The sequence below is a fragment of the Ambystoma mexicanum genome, chromosome 9 (assembly GCF_040938575.1).
Source record: "Ambystoma mexicanum isolate Mex_15411 chromosome 9, UKY_AmexF1_1, whole genome shotgun sequence".
Classification (NCBI taxonomy): Eukaryota; Metazoa; Chordata; class Amphibia; order Caudata; family Ambystomatidae; genus Ambystoma; species Ambystoma mexicanum.
The window spans coordinates 1,505,189,665-1,505,205,151 of NC_090931.1; the positions used below are offsets into that span (position 1 = coordinate 1,505,189,665).

Genomic DNA, 15,487 nt, shown 5'->3' on the forward strand with positions numbered 1-15,487 from the left:
GATTGCCACGAGTTATAAGGTCCGATAATGGACGCATTTTATAGCAGCTGTAATACTACAAATGTGTGCAGGTCTCCAAATTGATAAACAATTCCATTCAGCCAGACACCCTATGAGTGCTGGTCTTGTGGAACACCAAAACGGAATTTTGAAAAATAAATTAGCCAAAAATATGTGCCCAGAGCAACTTGAAATGGCGCGATGCTTTACCTATGGCCCTATTGTCGATGCGCACGATAGTGCAATCGAGGACAGGTCTCTCCCCGTACGAAATTGTAATGGGGAGACTCGTAAGTGTATGGAATGTGCCCCGTCCAAAAATTCTTAGAAGTATTGAATATCCTTTACTGATTGATTATTGTAAACAGTAGACTCAAAACTTGTGTTTGATTCATAAGCAGGTGCAGTAGGCTCTTCCCACCAGATACACGGGTCCAGATCACTGGCCACAGCCGGGTGATTGGTGTTTAATCAAGAACTTTGACAGAAAATCTTCACTTGCACCACGTTGGATGGGGCCTTATCAGATTCTTCTGGCCACACAGACTGCTGTTCGAGTGAGCGATCGTAAACATTGGATTCATGCAACGCACAACAAAAAGAATCCCGCATACTCTGCCACATGAAAAAGAGACCGATGATTCTGACTTCAAGAGTGAGCAAGCTTTAATTGACTGCAAAGGCATCATCAAGACCTAGCTGAAACTACCTCCTGAGCCCAAGGAGGGGCTTGGGGAGACTGCCAGAGAATCTAAGACATCAGTGTTACCTCAACCCTGTTCGCTTGCTGTTTCATCACCATTTTCTGCCTCGCTAATTAGCACTGTTTCTGCATCTGCTGCAAACGACAGTGCACTCTTCAATGATCACGCTGTACCTGGTGCTACGAGGTACAATCTATGTCCACGAGTTTGAAAGTGATTGCAACAGCCTTTGTTTCTGGCCCACGGATTGGGGCCGGATACAGAGGCCTAGGGAAAAGGAGCATATGAGCTGTACAACGGTACTGGATGAAGCTCTGACACGCAGTTTCCCGGTGCTATCTTTGAAAAGGAAGGGCTTTGCAAACTAGTGAGAACAAGCGGGGGCAAAGGTACTGACACTATGGAAATCTGATGTTAATACTTGCTCCTGAAATTTGGAGCCTCTGAGGTAAACACCAGCTTTCTGCCATTTTAAGCAGGCATAATTGAACCTGTTTGCATCCTGAACTTCAACTGACTAATACATGCGTTGCCACGTCGCTGTGATACTGAAAAAAAGCTTAACAGCAAGGCTTTTCTCTACGGACGCTAAGAAACATTTTGAAATCATTTTCCCTAAGGAATGTCTGCCTTTACTCCTATTGCCTCTTGTACTGTTAAGGCAGATGAAAACATTACTATAGTACTGATATTGAGTCGGCTCTGAGAAAGACTTGGTCTATGAAAATTCTACTGTTCATCACACTCATCTGCATCTTACTTACTCTGATTCCAATGACCTGGTACTTAGAACAAATGTATCCAATGAATACTCTATTGCCCACTGTTGCGGTTCCCACTACTACCCCTGCAAATGTGATTTCTTACACTCTTCCTGCACGAGATGTTAAGCATTGAAAAAAAAGGTTATGATAACAATACTCTTCTATTGATTATGAATATGACCCATGCAATACTGAATAGATCTAACTGCAGGGTATGCTCACATTTACCCCAGCATGGAGAAAGAGGAATGGGTTGGTACATGCATCCCTTACCCCTGAGCACTGCTTGCTATACTGCACTAAGAGCCCTCTTCTTTGGAAGATGGAATGATAGTGCCACTGGAGACTTTGCTGGAACCAATATAAATCAATTCGAGAGATTAGTGCTAACACCATTAGGGTGTTCTGTATTTACAAACAAGAGTAAAATGAACATTGCTTCAACTAGCCCCAATGATAGACTCTCTAGACCGTACCAATCGCTGATCACTTTTCAAATCGCTCCTGTAGGTAACAAGGATGCCATGCCTCCTTCTTACACTATCAATCATAGTCCACAATCTGTCCGATTTTGTCTGCGGAAAAAAGGTGCTCATCCGATGGGTACATTTGCCAAATGCATGAATACTGCTGTACTTGAACATGAAGATAAACCACTATATATAGGAGGTCCTGTTTATTTTGTATGTGGGGATGATGCCTATCAATGGTTACCTAGAGATTGGGAAGGTACCTGTTTCCTAGGCATACTTTTACCTGGTGAATTAATTGCTACTACTTTTGAAATATCTAAAATATCCAGATCCTGACCTCGACGAGATGATGTTACCTTACACATTTTTGGCGACATAGCCAACTCCTTTATATCTTTCTGGGGACAGGCTATAAACTCATGGAACATTAGAAGACTGTTCAGAGTGTTAGAGAAAACAATTAATGAAACCTATGATATACTGTATAACATGACAGTGGAACAGAAAGCAATCAGACTAGTTGCACTTCAGAATAGAAAGGTCCTTAACACTATTTTGGCTGATCGAGGAGGTGTATGCAAATTGGTGGAGTCAGCGTGCTGTGTTTTCTTAAGTGACTCCCCCCCTACAATATTTGAAGCAATTAAGAAGTTAGATGTTCTGAGTTCTGAAATCCATGTTCCTACGGGTGGCTTTAAATGTGAGTACATGGTTCTGGGAACTGTTACAATCCTGGGGATGGAAGGTGGTCTCCATTCTAATTGCAATACTTAGTATCCTCATACTTTATTGTTGTTGTATACGATGTCTGCCAGTCATTTGCTCCATAATCATGCATGAATGCATTCAAACATTAAGTGCCAAAAGGCAACAACCCAAACTGTCTATGCAAAATGTTGATCAAGAACAAGATAATGAAATAATTAAAGAATTCATGGCAATTAATGTTTATGATACTGATGGTGATAGTGACCAGGGTAGTTCAGAAAGTGATACCTGGCCCAACGAGGATGCGATGTACGGATGATGCTATTGGCTTAAGGCCAAAAGGAGGGATTGTTAAACTGTTAAACTGTTAAACAGTAATGTAATCACACAGACCGAATGACACATTATGTATGTTGGCCGTAAGAAAATTGCATCATGAAACGAACACCGCGAACCATGAGGCCTCAATGTGGCCTTTGGGAATCCATTTTGTAATTATCTGCCATTTTCGTTTCCTGTAACGCTTTGCAAAACATGTTCTGTGCATCAGACCCACACACGGTGCGAGGCCATAGCTTGAACTCTGAATACTAACATAGACAGGAATGTGAAATCCTGCAGAAATACATTGTTTTATTATTCGGTAAAGCCTTGAAGCTGTACAAGAGCCTCGGCTAATCGGAGGCCCAGGTGCCAGACTGTCTTGCAAACGCTGTTGTAAAAGGCAGTTAATGCAACTAACGGTGCTCCTTCATGGAGGATGGTATTTCTCTGCTTCAGAACTGTCTGACCCTCAGACCTTGAGCGCAGCAACGAGATAACATTGCTGGAATGTCTCCCTGCTAGAACATGATATCCTTCCCCGTGCCAGTGCCCCATGTTCCCCAAAACAGTAAGCTGTCTCTGCAAAATTCGGCTAGAAATACCGAATGTTTAGACTGAATGGAGTTACGTGCCTAACTGTCAATTACTGAACCCTAGCCTGCACACCATGTATATGGGTTGACCAAATAATGCTGTTCAATGATGATGTATTATGCATATATATATTACTGCTTTATCGATGGCTTGCTCTCTCGCGTCTCAGGGTATTTGTAAGTACACGTTGTGAGGTGTTGAGACTCGATCGGCCAATCGAGATACTCTGAATAAAACCAAACTTGTTTGGGTAACAAACCTCTTGACTGGTGTGTCATTTAGTATATCGTTAGGGTGCCTATATTCCATATATGGTCTTACAATACCTCTCAGCCGGTAAAATGGCTTAGTGGGTTAAACACTCGTTGCTGTGATCTGTGTTTGATCTCCAGGTTGCCGGTTCAGATCGCGGCAAGGCCAACTCAGCCTATCATCCTTTCGATTAAAGTGCTATATAAAAAACCAATTATTATGTTATGACACCATCAGCGTGTAGTGGGGAACTGGCGTCTGCTGTCAGGGAGACCTACCGAAAATGAGGACCATGAATCAGGTATAACAAGTCTTTGGTAGAGATGAGTACCAATGCTATACCAGTACTACTAATGTAGGCAGTGCTACAGAGGAGTACCGGTGCTGTAGCGTCACTGGTCCTGACCCATTTATATGGTAGTAAGAGCCACAGGTAATTGCCAGTGATGTGCTTTTAATATCTGGTTGTGCTAGCACACAGAAGTGCTGGTGTGGCTGCATTGCTGTATGGCAGTGCTACAGAGAAGTAGGGGTGATGTAGAGTCCTGGCTCATGGCCCATTAATATGGTAGTAAGAGCCACATTTAATTGCAGGTGCTGTGCTTTTAATATCTGTGTGAGCTAGCACATAGAAGCGCTGGTGTGGCTGCATTGCTGTATGGCAGTGCTACAGAGGAGTACCAGTGCTGTAGAGCCTCTGGTCCTGGCCCACTAATATGGCAGTAAGAGCCACAGGTAATTGCCAGTGCTGTGCTTTTAATATCTGGTGGTGCTAGCACACAGAAGTGCTGGTGTGGCTGCATTGCTGTATGGCAGTGCTACAGAGGAGTACCGGTGCTGTAGAGTCTCTGGTCCTGGCCCATTAATATGGCAATAAGAGCCACAGGTAATTGCCAGTGCTGTGCTTTTAATATCTGGTTGTGCTAGCACACAGAAGTGCTGGTGTGGCTGCATTGCTGTATGACAGTGCTACAGAGGAGTACCGGTTCTGTAGAGTCTCTGGTCCTGGCCCATTAATATAACAGTAAGAGCCACAGGTAATTGCCAGTGCTGTGCTTTTAATATCTGGTTGTGCTAGCACACAGAAGTGCTGGTGTGGCTGCATTGCTGTATGGCAGTGCTACAGAGGAGTACCGGTGTTGTAGAGTCTCTGGTCCTGGCCCATTAATATGGCAGTAAGAGCCACAGTTAATTGTGAGTGCTGTACTTTTAATATCGGGGTGAGCTAGCACACAGAAGTGCTGGTGTGGCTGTATTGCTGTATGGCAGTGCTACAGAGGAGTACCAGTGCTGTAGAGTCACTGGTCCTGGCCCATTCATATGGTAGTAAGAGCCACAGGTAATTGCCAGTGCTGTGGTTTTAATATCTGGTTGTGCTAGCACACAGAAGGGCTGGTGTGGCTGCATTGCTGTATGGCAGTGCTACAGAGGAGTACCAGTGCTGTAGATTCTCTGGTCCTGGCCCATTAATATGGCAGTAAGAGCCACAGGTAATTGCCAGTGCTGTGCTTTTAATAACTGTTTGTGCTAGCACACAGAAGTGCTGGTGTGGCTGCATTGCTGTATGACAGTGCTACAGAGGAGTACCGGTGCTGTAGAGTCACTGTTCCTGGCCCATTCATATGGTAGTAAGAGCTACAGGTAATTGCCAGTGCTGTGCTTTTAATATCTGGTTGTGCTAGCACACAGAAGTGCTGGTGTGGCTGCATTGCTGTATGGCAGTGCTACAGAGGAGTACTGGTGCTGTAGAGTCTCTGGTCCTGGCCCATTAATATGGCAGTAAGAGCCACAGGTAATTGCCAGTGCTGTGCTTTTAATATCTGGTTGTGCTAGCACACGGAAGTGCTGATGTGGCTGCATTGCTGTATGGCAGTGCTACAGAGGAGTACCGGTGCTGTAGAGTCTCTGATCCTGGCCCATTAATATGGCAGTAAGAGCCACAGGTAATTGTGAGTGCTGTGCTTTTAATATCTGGGTGAGCTAGCACATAGAAACGCTGGTGTGGCTGCATTGCTGTATGGCAGTGCTACAGAGGAGTACTGGTGCTGTAGAGTCTCTGGTCCTGGCCCATTAATATGGCAGTAAGAGCCACAGGTAATTGTGAGTGCTGTGCTTTTAATATCTGGGTGAGCTAGCACACAGAAGTGCTGGTGTGGCTGCATTGCTGTATGGCAGTGCTGCACACACATTGTGGTGCTGTCCTATTAATATTCCGCTGTGCTGCAGAGTAGCTCTGGTGCTGCCACATTGAAGAAGGAGGGGCAGGAACGGTGGCGCCGTGACGTATCTGATGAGTGAATTCACTGTAAATAACTTGCTGAAGCGCCATATATGAATGGGCCATATGTGGAGGGATAGTGTGGGTGACACTTTTTGAAAATATCACACAGTGTGAACCTAATCAATTCTAGGGACTTCTGGTTTTCGTAGATAAGGCACATTGCGCTAAAATTATTTGGCCAGGATCACACAGTTCAGTGAAGTGGTGAAGCTGGAGGGATCTATGTGATTACTGCAAAACGGTGACTCTCATTACGGCGCGGTGCAGTGATCAGATAGATCCCTTTGCCTGCATCCCCCAGCCCGCATTGCACTACCCGCTCCACTTCTGTGTGCGCTGCCGACTGCCCACTATCCCTGCGGCATCAGTTTGACACCACAGGGTCCTTTATCTTTTTTTAGTTTTTACTTTCTTGTCAGCGGAGAACACCGCCGCAGCCCCCCGACTCCCATTTCAGCGACCAGTGGCAGCGGGGGGCGACCCCTGCTCTGCTTGGTGGCAGTAATGGGAGTCCGAATTTTTTAAAATGCCGACTGCGCACTAAAAGTGCAGTCAGCATTTTAAAGGCGCAGTAATTGTACGTTTCCAAGCTGGAGTTGGAGGCCAGTTTGGAACTTTATTTTCCTTTGCTATCTTGATCTTCAAATGTCCTCTTATAGATTTTACAAATGGCCATTCAAGGCTTAAAGACAAACAACAAAATATATTGTGTGATAACTTCACCTGTTGTAGTCATCCATACATATGTACAATATGCATGCTATTGACCTATTTTTCAACATTTTCTTGAGTGAGGGGCACCCCATCTTTAAAGGGGTTGGCCCCGTTAGCGGGGGATACTCAGTGCAATGTGGGGCCACTTTGAGAAGTACTCCCAGACCCCCTTTTGGTTTCCAGTCCACCACTGCCCTTATGCTATTTCATTTATTAGCAAACGGAAAGGTGGGTTGTCCTCGAGTGATGGGCAGGCAAGTGGCCTTTGCTGATGACTGTGTGCCGCCCCCTTGTCAGCGTTCTCAAAGAGTTACAGAACACGGTTGCCAAATATAGTGGTTACACGTCTGAGAAAGATTTACAAATGGATGCCAGTAGGTCAGCCATTATGTTATGTGCTTACACGGGTTGGGTCTATTTGACCTAAAACATTTGATCACATTTATTTGACCTTTTTTTTTTGGGATAGAATGCAGGAGGAGACCCTCGAATCCCCACCTCTTCCCCTCAACCTAATCTATACCCTTACCCACCCCCATATATATATTTCATTACATTTGACCAAAACAGTGGTCAATCAAATTCAATCAAATGTTTTAGGTCAAATATGCTAATACCGCTGATAAGGCAGTGAGAAAGTAATACCTTTAAAAGGGATAACGAGTTGATTACACAGGTACAAGATTATAATTATGCAATTATGCAGCCACTTCTCATCCGGAGCAGGCTTGATGTATTAGGCAGAACATTTGGGGGCTTTCTGGTTCGCCCAGTACTTTAACGTCCAACCAGAGCACTATATGATACAAGTTTGCAAAGCTAAAGCTCACACAGTGGCACTTTATGGATCAGACATTTGGGCTTCATTTGGGCTTTGACAAGAACGGTGCAGTGTTGCAGCATTTCCAAAATGCCTTTTACAAAAGATTCTTCGGCCTCCTGCATTCCCCACACCATAGAGAACATAGATGCACATTTCCCACACCATATAGAACGTAGATGAACATTTCCCAAGCCATAGAGAACGTAGATTCACATTTCCCAAGCCATGGAGAACGTAGATGCACATTTCCCACACCATATAGAACGTAGATGAACATTTCCCACACTATAAAGAAGGTATATTCACATTTCCCACGCCATAGAGAACGTAGATGCACATTTCCCACACCATATAGAACGTAGATGAACATTTCCCAAGCCATGGAGAACGTAGATTCACATTTCCCAAGCCATGGAGAACGTAGATGCACATTTCCCACACCATATAGAACGTAGATGAACATTTCCCACACTATAAAGAAGGTATATTCACATTTCCCACGCCATAGAGAACGTAGATGCACATTCCCCACGCCATAGAGAACGTAGATGCGCATGTCCCACGCCATAGAGAATGTAGATGCACATTTCCCACACCATATAGAACGTAGATGAACATTTCCCACACTATAAAGAAGGTATATTCACATTTCCCACACTATAAAGAAGGTATATTCACATTTCCCACACCATAGAGAACGTAGATTCAAATTTTCCACACCATAGAGAACGTAGATTCAAATTTTCCACACCATAGAGAACGTAGATGCAGTTTCCACACCATAGAGAACGTAGATTCAAATTTTCCACACCATAGAGAACGTAGATGCACATTTCCCACACCATAGAGAACGTAGATGCACATTTCCCATACCATAGAGAACGTAGATGCACATTTCCCAAGCCATAGAGAACGTAGATGCACATTTCCCAAGCCATAGAGAACGTAGATGCACATTTCCCAAGCCATAGAGAACGTAGATGCACATTTCCCACACCATTGAGAAAGTAGATGCACATTTCAACCACCACAGAGGACGTAGATTCACATTTCCCATGCCATAGAGAACGTAGAAGGAAACTGGAGATTTGATGTGTTTGGTGAGATTCCTTTGGTTGGGAAGGCAGCTGGAGTAATGATGTGGCTGGTGACATTCCTTTGGTTAGGAAGGCAGCTGAGTAATGATGTGGCTGGTGACATTCCTTTGGTTAGGAAGGCAGCTGGAGTAATGATGTGGCTGGTGACATTCCTTTGGTTGGGAAGGCAGCTGAGTAATGATGTGGCGGGTGATATTCCTTTGGTTAGGAAGGCAGCTGGAGTATTGATGTGGCTGGTGACATTCCTTTGGTTGGGAAGGCAGCTGGAGTAATGATGTGGCTGGTGACATTCCTTTGGTTAGGAAGGCAGCTGGAGTAATGATGTGGCTGGTGACATTCCTTTGGTTAGGAAGGCAGCTGGAGTAATGAGGTGGCTGGTGACATTCCTTTGGTTAGGAAGGCAGCTGGAGAATTGACGTGGCGGGTGATATTCATTTGGTTAGGAAGGCAGCTGGAGTAATGATGTGGCTGGTGACATTCCTTTGGTTAGACAGGCAGCTGGAGAATTGACGTGGCGGGTGTTATTCATTTGGTTAGGAAGGCAGCTGGAGTAATGATGTGGCTGGTGACATTCCTTTGGTTAGGAAGGCAGCTGGAGTAATGATGTGGCTGGTGACATTCCTTTGGTTAGGAAGGCAGCTGAGTAATGATGTGGCGGGTGATATTCCTTTGGTTAGGAAGGCAGCTGGAGTATTGATGTGGCTGGTGACATTCCTTTGGTTAGGAAGGCAGCTGGAGTAATGATGTGGCTGGTGACATTCCTTTGGTTAGGAAGGCAGCTGGAGTAATGATGTGGCTGGTGACATTCCTTTGGTTAGGAAGGCAGCTGGAGTAATGAGGTGGCTGGTGACATTCCTTTGGTTAGGAAGGCAGCTGGAGTAATGAGGTGGCTGGTGACATTCCTTTGGTTAGGAAGGCAGCTGGAGAATTGACGTGGCGGGTGATATTCATTTGGTTAGGAAGGCAGCTGGAGTAATGACGTGGCTGGTGACATTCCTTTGGTTAGGAAGGCAGCTGGAGTAATGATGCGGCTGGTGACATTCCTTTGGTTAGGAAGGCAGCTGGAGTAATGATGCGGCTGGTGATATTCCTTTGGTTAGGAAGGCAGCTGGAGTAATGATGCGGCTGGTGACATTCCTTTGGTTAGGAAGGCAGCTGGAGTAATGATGTGGCTGGTGATATTCCTTTGGTTAGGAAGGCAGCTGGAGTAATGATGTGGCTGGTGACATTCCTTTGGTTAGGAAGCCAGCCGGAGTAATGATGTGGCTGGTGACATTCCTTTGGTTAGGAAGGCAGCCGGAGTATTGATGTGGCTGGTGACATTCCTTTGGTTAGAAAGGCAGCCGGAGTAATGATGTGGCTGGTGACATTCCTTTGGTTAGGAAGGCAGCTGGAGTAATGATGTGGCTGGTGACATTCCTTTGGTTAGAAAGGCAGCTGGAGTATTGATGTGGCTGGTGACATTCCTTTGGTTAGGAAGGCAGCTGGAGTAATGATCTGGCTGGTGACATTCCTTTGGTTAGAAAGGCAGCTGGAGTATTGATGTGGCTGGTGATATTCCTTTGGTTAGGAAGGCAGCTGGAGTAATTATGTGGCTGGTGACATTCCTTTGGTTAGGAAGGCAGCTGGAGTAATGAGGTGGCTGGTGACATTCCTTTGGTTAGAAAGGCAGCTGGAGTATTGATGTGGCTGGTGACATTCCTTTGGTTAGGAAGGCAGCTGGAGTAATGATGTGGCTGGTGACATTCCTTTGGTTAGGAAGGCAGCTGGAGTAATGATGTGGCTGGTGACATTCCTTTGGTTAGAAAGGCAGCTGGAGTATTGATGTGGCTGGTGACATTCCTTTGGTTAGGAAGGCAGCTTGAGTAATGATGTGGCTGGTGACATTCCTTTGGTTAGGAAGGCAGCTGAGTAATGATGTGGCGGGTGATATTCCTTTGGTTAGGAAGGCAGTTGAGTAATGATGTGGCTGGTGAGATTCCTTTGGTTAGGAAGGCAGCTGGAGTAATGATGTGGCTGGTGACATTCCTTTGGTTAGGAAGGCAGTTGGAGTAATGATGTGGCTGGTGACATTCCTTTGGTTAGGAAGCCAGCCGGAGTAATTATGTGGCTGGTGACATTCCTTTGGTTAGGAAGGCAGCTGGAGTATCGATGTGGCTGGTGACATTCATTTGGTTAGGAAGGCAGCTGGAGTAATGATGTGGCTGGTGACATTCTTTTGGTTAGGAAGGCAGCTGAGTAATGATGTGGCGGGTGATATTCATTTGGTTAGGAAGGCAGCTGGAGTAATGATGTGGCTGATGACATTCCTTTGGTTAGGAAGGCAGCTGGAGTAATGATGTGGCTGGTGACATTCCTTTGGTTAGGAAGGCAGCTGGAGTAATGATGTGGCTGGTGACATTCCTGTCACAATCTATGTACCTTTCTAATCCAAAGGTTTGGTGTTCACAGTCCCTACTGCAGATATCAGATAAACAACAAGACAACACTAACCTGGTCCAGTAGAAATTCGTAGAGAAGAATGGAAAGCTCACCTAACCCCCTCTCCCCGCGCCGGAGAAACCCAGGTCGAGGAGGGGAAGTGAGGGAAACCCTCGTGGGGGAAAAAACCCTGTTGTACCAGGAACTGAAAAGAAGCGATGGGCGAGTCTTGATTCCCAGGAGTGACTTCGGGAGTTGGACTTGCGATCGCGAACTATCCTGAAGAGAGAAACCAGATGGTGTTTAGAAAAGGGAGAGGTTGCTGAAGTAGGACTCTGGTGAGCGATATACCTTTAAATCTGAATGTCTGTTGAGGGGGTGTAAGACGGCTTGCACGAAGGTTGTATTCTGTTCAGCGCGTGGTAGAAAGTAACTCCCTGTCCTTGCAGAAGGGACTGAAGAATGGAGAAAGATTAGTTTTGGAATGAATGAAAGTATGTTGTATGCTGGGGGGGTACGGAACTATACGTACTGCAGAGTGTAGAACCAATGCTTTCGGTGTAAGTGTATGGAGAGCTGGTAGGGAAGAGGACCACGGGTAGAGGAGTCTAATAGTGAGAAAAGGGAGAGACGGTTGAAAGATTACAGACAAGCTGAGTATTCGAAGGGTAAAGAGAGCTAGCCTTGAATTACGAACTCACGGAGCGTGGCCTCTGAAAACAGTAGCAACGCGCTGGACCGAAGACGCCGCCGAAGGAAATCCATTCTGCGAGGTTGGGGGCGGAGTCATCCGACACTCTCGGATTCGGAAGGCTGGAGTGCTGCTTTTCCTTGCTACCGCCATGTTGGAGGGGGTAGAGGCGATGCATGAAATTCGTCTCCTCCACCTGTGCCAGAAAGTCCACGTGAGCCGCCCCCTAGAGGGAGCGGATGTGACAATTCCTTTGGTTAGAAAGGCAGCTGGAGAATTGACGTGGCTGGTGATATTCCTTTGGTTAGGAAGGAAGCTGGAGTAATGATATCGCTGGTGACATTCCTTTGGTTAGGAAGGCAGCTGGAGTAATTATGTGGCTGGTGACATTCCTTTGGTTAGGAAGGCAGCTGAGTAATGATGTGGCTGGTGATATTCATTTGGTTAGGAAGGCAGATGGAGAATTGATGTGGCTGGTGACGTTCCTTTGGTTAGGAAGCCAGCCGGAGCAATTATGTGGCTGGTGACATTCCTTTGGTTAGGAAGGCAGCTGGAGTAATGATGTGGCTGGTGATATTCCTTTGGTTAGGAAGGCAGCTAGAGTAATGATGTGGCTGGTGACATTCCTTTGGTTAGGAAGGCGGCTGGAGTAATGATGTGGCTGGTGACATTCCTTTGGTTAGGAAGCCAGCCGGAGTAATTATGTGGCTGGTGACATTCCTTTGGTTAGGAAGGCGGCTGGAGTAATGATGTGGCTGGTGACATTCCTTTGGTTAGGAAGGCAGCTGGAGTAATGATGTGGCTGGTGACATTCCTTTGGTTAGAATGGCAGCTGGAGAATTGACGTGGCTGGTGATATTCCTTTGGTTAGGAAGGCAGCTGGAGTAATGATGTGGCTGGTGACATTCCTTTGGTTAGGAAGGCAGCTGGAGTAATGATGTGGCTGGTGACATTCCTTTGGTTAGGAAGGCAGCTGAGTAATGATGTGGCTGGTGATATTCCTTTGGTTAGGAAGGCAGATGGAGAATTGATGTGGCTGGTGACATTCCTTTGGTTAGGAAGCCAGCCGGAGTAATTATGTGGCTGGTGACATTCCTTTGGTTAGGAAGGCAGCTGGAGTAATGATGTGGCTGGTGACATTCCTTTGGTTAGGAAGGCAGCCGGAGTAATGAGGTGGCTGGTGACATTCCTTTGGTTAGGAAGGCAGCTGGAGAATTGACGTGGCTGGTGATATTCCTTTGGTTAGGAAGGCAGCTGGAGTAATTATGTGGCTGGTGACATTCCTTTGGTTAGGAAGGCAGCTGGAGTAATGATGTGGCTGGTGACATTCCTTTGGTTAGGAAGGCAGCTGGAGTAATGATGTGGCTGGTGAGTGACATTCCTTTGGTTAGGAAGGCAGCTGGAGTAATGATGTGGCTGGTGACATTCCTTTGGTTAGGAAGGCAGCTGGAGTAATGATGTGGCTGGTGATATTCCTTTGGTTAGGAAGGCAGCTGAGTAATGATGTGGCTGGTGACATTCCTTTGGTTAGGAAGGCAGCTGGAGTAATGATGTGGCTGGTGACATTCCTTTGGTTAGGAAGGCAGCTGAGTAATGATGTGGCTGGTGACATTCCTTTGGTTAGGAAGCCAGCCGGAGTAATTATGTGGCTGGTGACATTCCTTTGGTTAGGAAGGCAGCTGGAGTAATTATGTGGCTGGTGACATTCCTTTGGTTAGGAAGGCAGCTGGAGTAATGATGTGGCTGGTGACATTCCTTTGGTTAGGAAGCCAGCCGGAGTAATTATGTGGCTGGTGACATTCCTTTGGTTAGGAAGGCAGCCGGAGTAATGATGTGGCTGGTGACATTCCTTTGGTTAGACAGGCAGCCGGAGTATTGATGTGGCTGGTGATATTCCTTTGGTTAGGAAGGCAGCTGGAGTATTGATGTGGCTGGTGATATTCCTTTGGTTAGCAAGGCAGCTGGAGTATTGATGTGGCTGGTGACATTCCTTTGGTTAGCAAGGCAGCTGGAGTATTGATGTGGCTGGTGACATTCCTTTGGTTAGGAAGGCAGCTGGAGTATTGATGTTACTTTGGTTAGGAATGTAAGAAAGATCCATGTTCCAATGAAAATGGCTCCTGATTTATTTATACGAGTTCCTAGAACCAAACCACAGAGAACCTCTTCACGGCTCGGCAAAATATGGAAACGACAGAGTAGAGATGTAAGCGATTCCACAGCTTTGTTTCCTGGCCACTGCAAATCGAAGATTATTTTTCATAACTAGAGTGCAGTATAGCAGCTTTGGTTTAAGTGCGACGACCGCCTGTAAAACACGAAGACATGAGACAAGATGGCGTGTCCTGTCTGTGCCAAATCTACCGATTCCCCCAGGTTAGTATATAGGGCAGAACGTACGAAATGCTTCTTTACTTCATTGCGTAACCTTAGTTTAGGACAGTGTCGCCCAGCATTAGTGGCTGCTTTAGGGTGAACGAGGTATATTGCAACCAAGCACTTCTGCACTTTACTCAGGGAGCTATTTCCAAAAGATCTAGGATTCATAAATCTATTTAATTATAGTTTTATTCATGTCTGCTCAATGAATCTATTAATATGCCGAGGTTCGTATGTTGGGGAAAGGTCATTACCCTAAGCAGTAATGGCATCCCCTTCCCAAGGTCTACGTTTGATGGAATTTTATGTCTCGAATAAACTTGATTTGTTGATGATAGCAATTCATGTTTTGGAGTTTTTGCGGTAAAGTAAAAATGTTATTTTGATAGTAGGTGAGTAAAGTAAATAGACAAAACGAGTTAGTAAATAAAATGTGTTTTAATTTTGGAGTATTTAAATAAGGTTGTCTTCATAAGTTAAGCATTTAAATTGCAAACCTGGTTATACTATTGCCCGAGCAATTATCAGGGAGAGATTGTACTACTGTAATGTCCTCTTCGCGGGAACCTCTAAACAGAACATCAACAAATTACAGGTAATCCAAAACAATGCTCCCCGAGCTGCACTGAACATCCCGAACAGAGACCACCTCTCAGCTGCCAGAAAAATAGTTAATTGGCTACCAATTCGGGAAAGGATTATTTTCAAAACTGTGTCCATTACCCACAAATACCTAACCAACCAATAACCAGGCCCCTGCAATACTTGTCCCAGAAAATTATGAGAACCAAGACTATCAGACCAGTGAGATCCATCCATGCTCATTGCTTGGCCCCGCCAAAAGTGAAAAGAGCCAGAGGAGGAGGGGCCAGCTTCCCTACAGAGGCCGTGAACCACTGGAACGCCCTCCCTCCCGACCAAAGGGCAGAGGCCTCCTATTGGCCTTTTTGAAAGGCTTTGAGAACCTGGTTATTTGCTTAGAGGGGTCCCTTGTAACAATTTCCAAACGCCAGGACTTAAGTAAAAGTATCTGATATGTAAGTAACCTGCATAGATGATTGTTATGTCTGCAGGATTTATTGCGGCGGGAAATGCACCGCTAGAGGACGCTGATTGTGTGTGTAACTGGATCGCAACAGCTCCCTGATGCCCTCAGGCTTAGGCGCTTGACAAATAAAAAAAAATAAAAATAAATAAATACCACATTGACTTACCGGGCAAACAGCCAACAGACAAAACGGTCCTTATCATTCAGAATTGAG

At 45.6% G+C, this 15,487-nt stretch overlaps 1 protein-coding gene across 1 annotated transcript in view; it reads right to left on the reverse strand.

Moving 5' to 3' along the window:
* Positions 1-15,487, reverse strand: part of LOC138489350 (zinc finger protein 850-like) — a 233,284-nt gene that overhangs the window by 38,551 nt on the left and 179,246 nt on the right. The window lies entirely within an intron of this gene.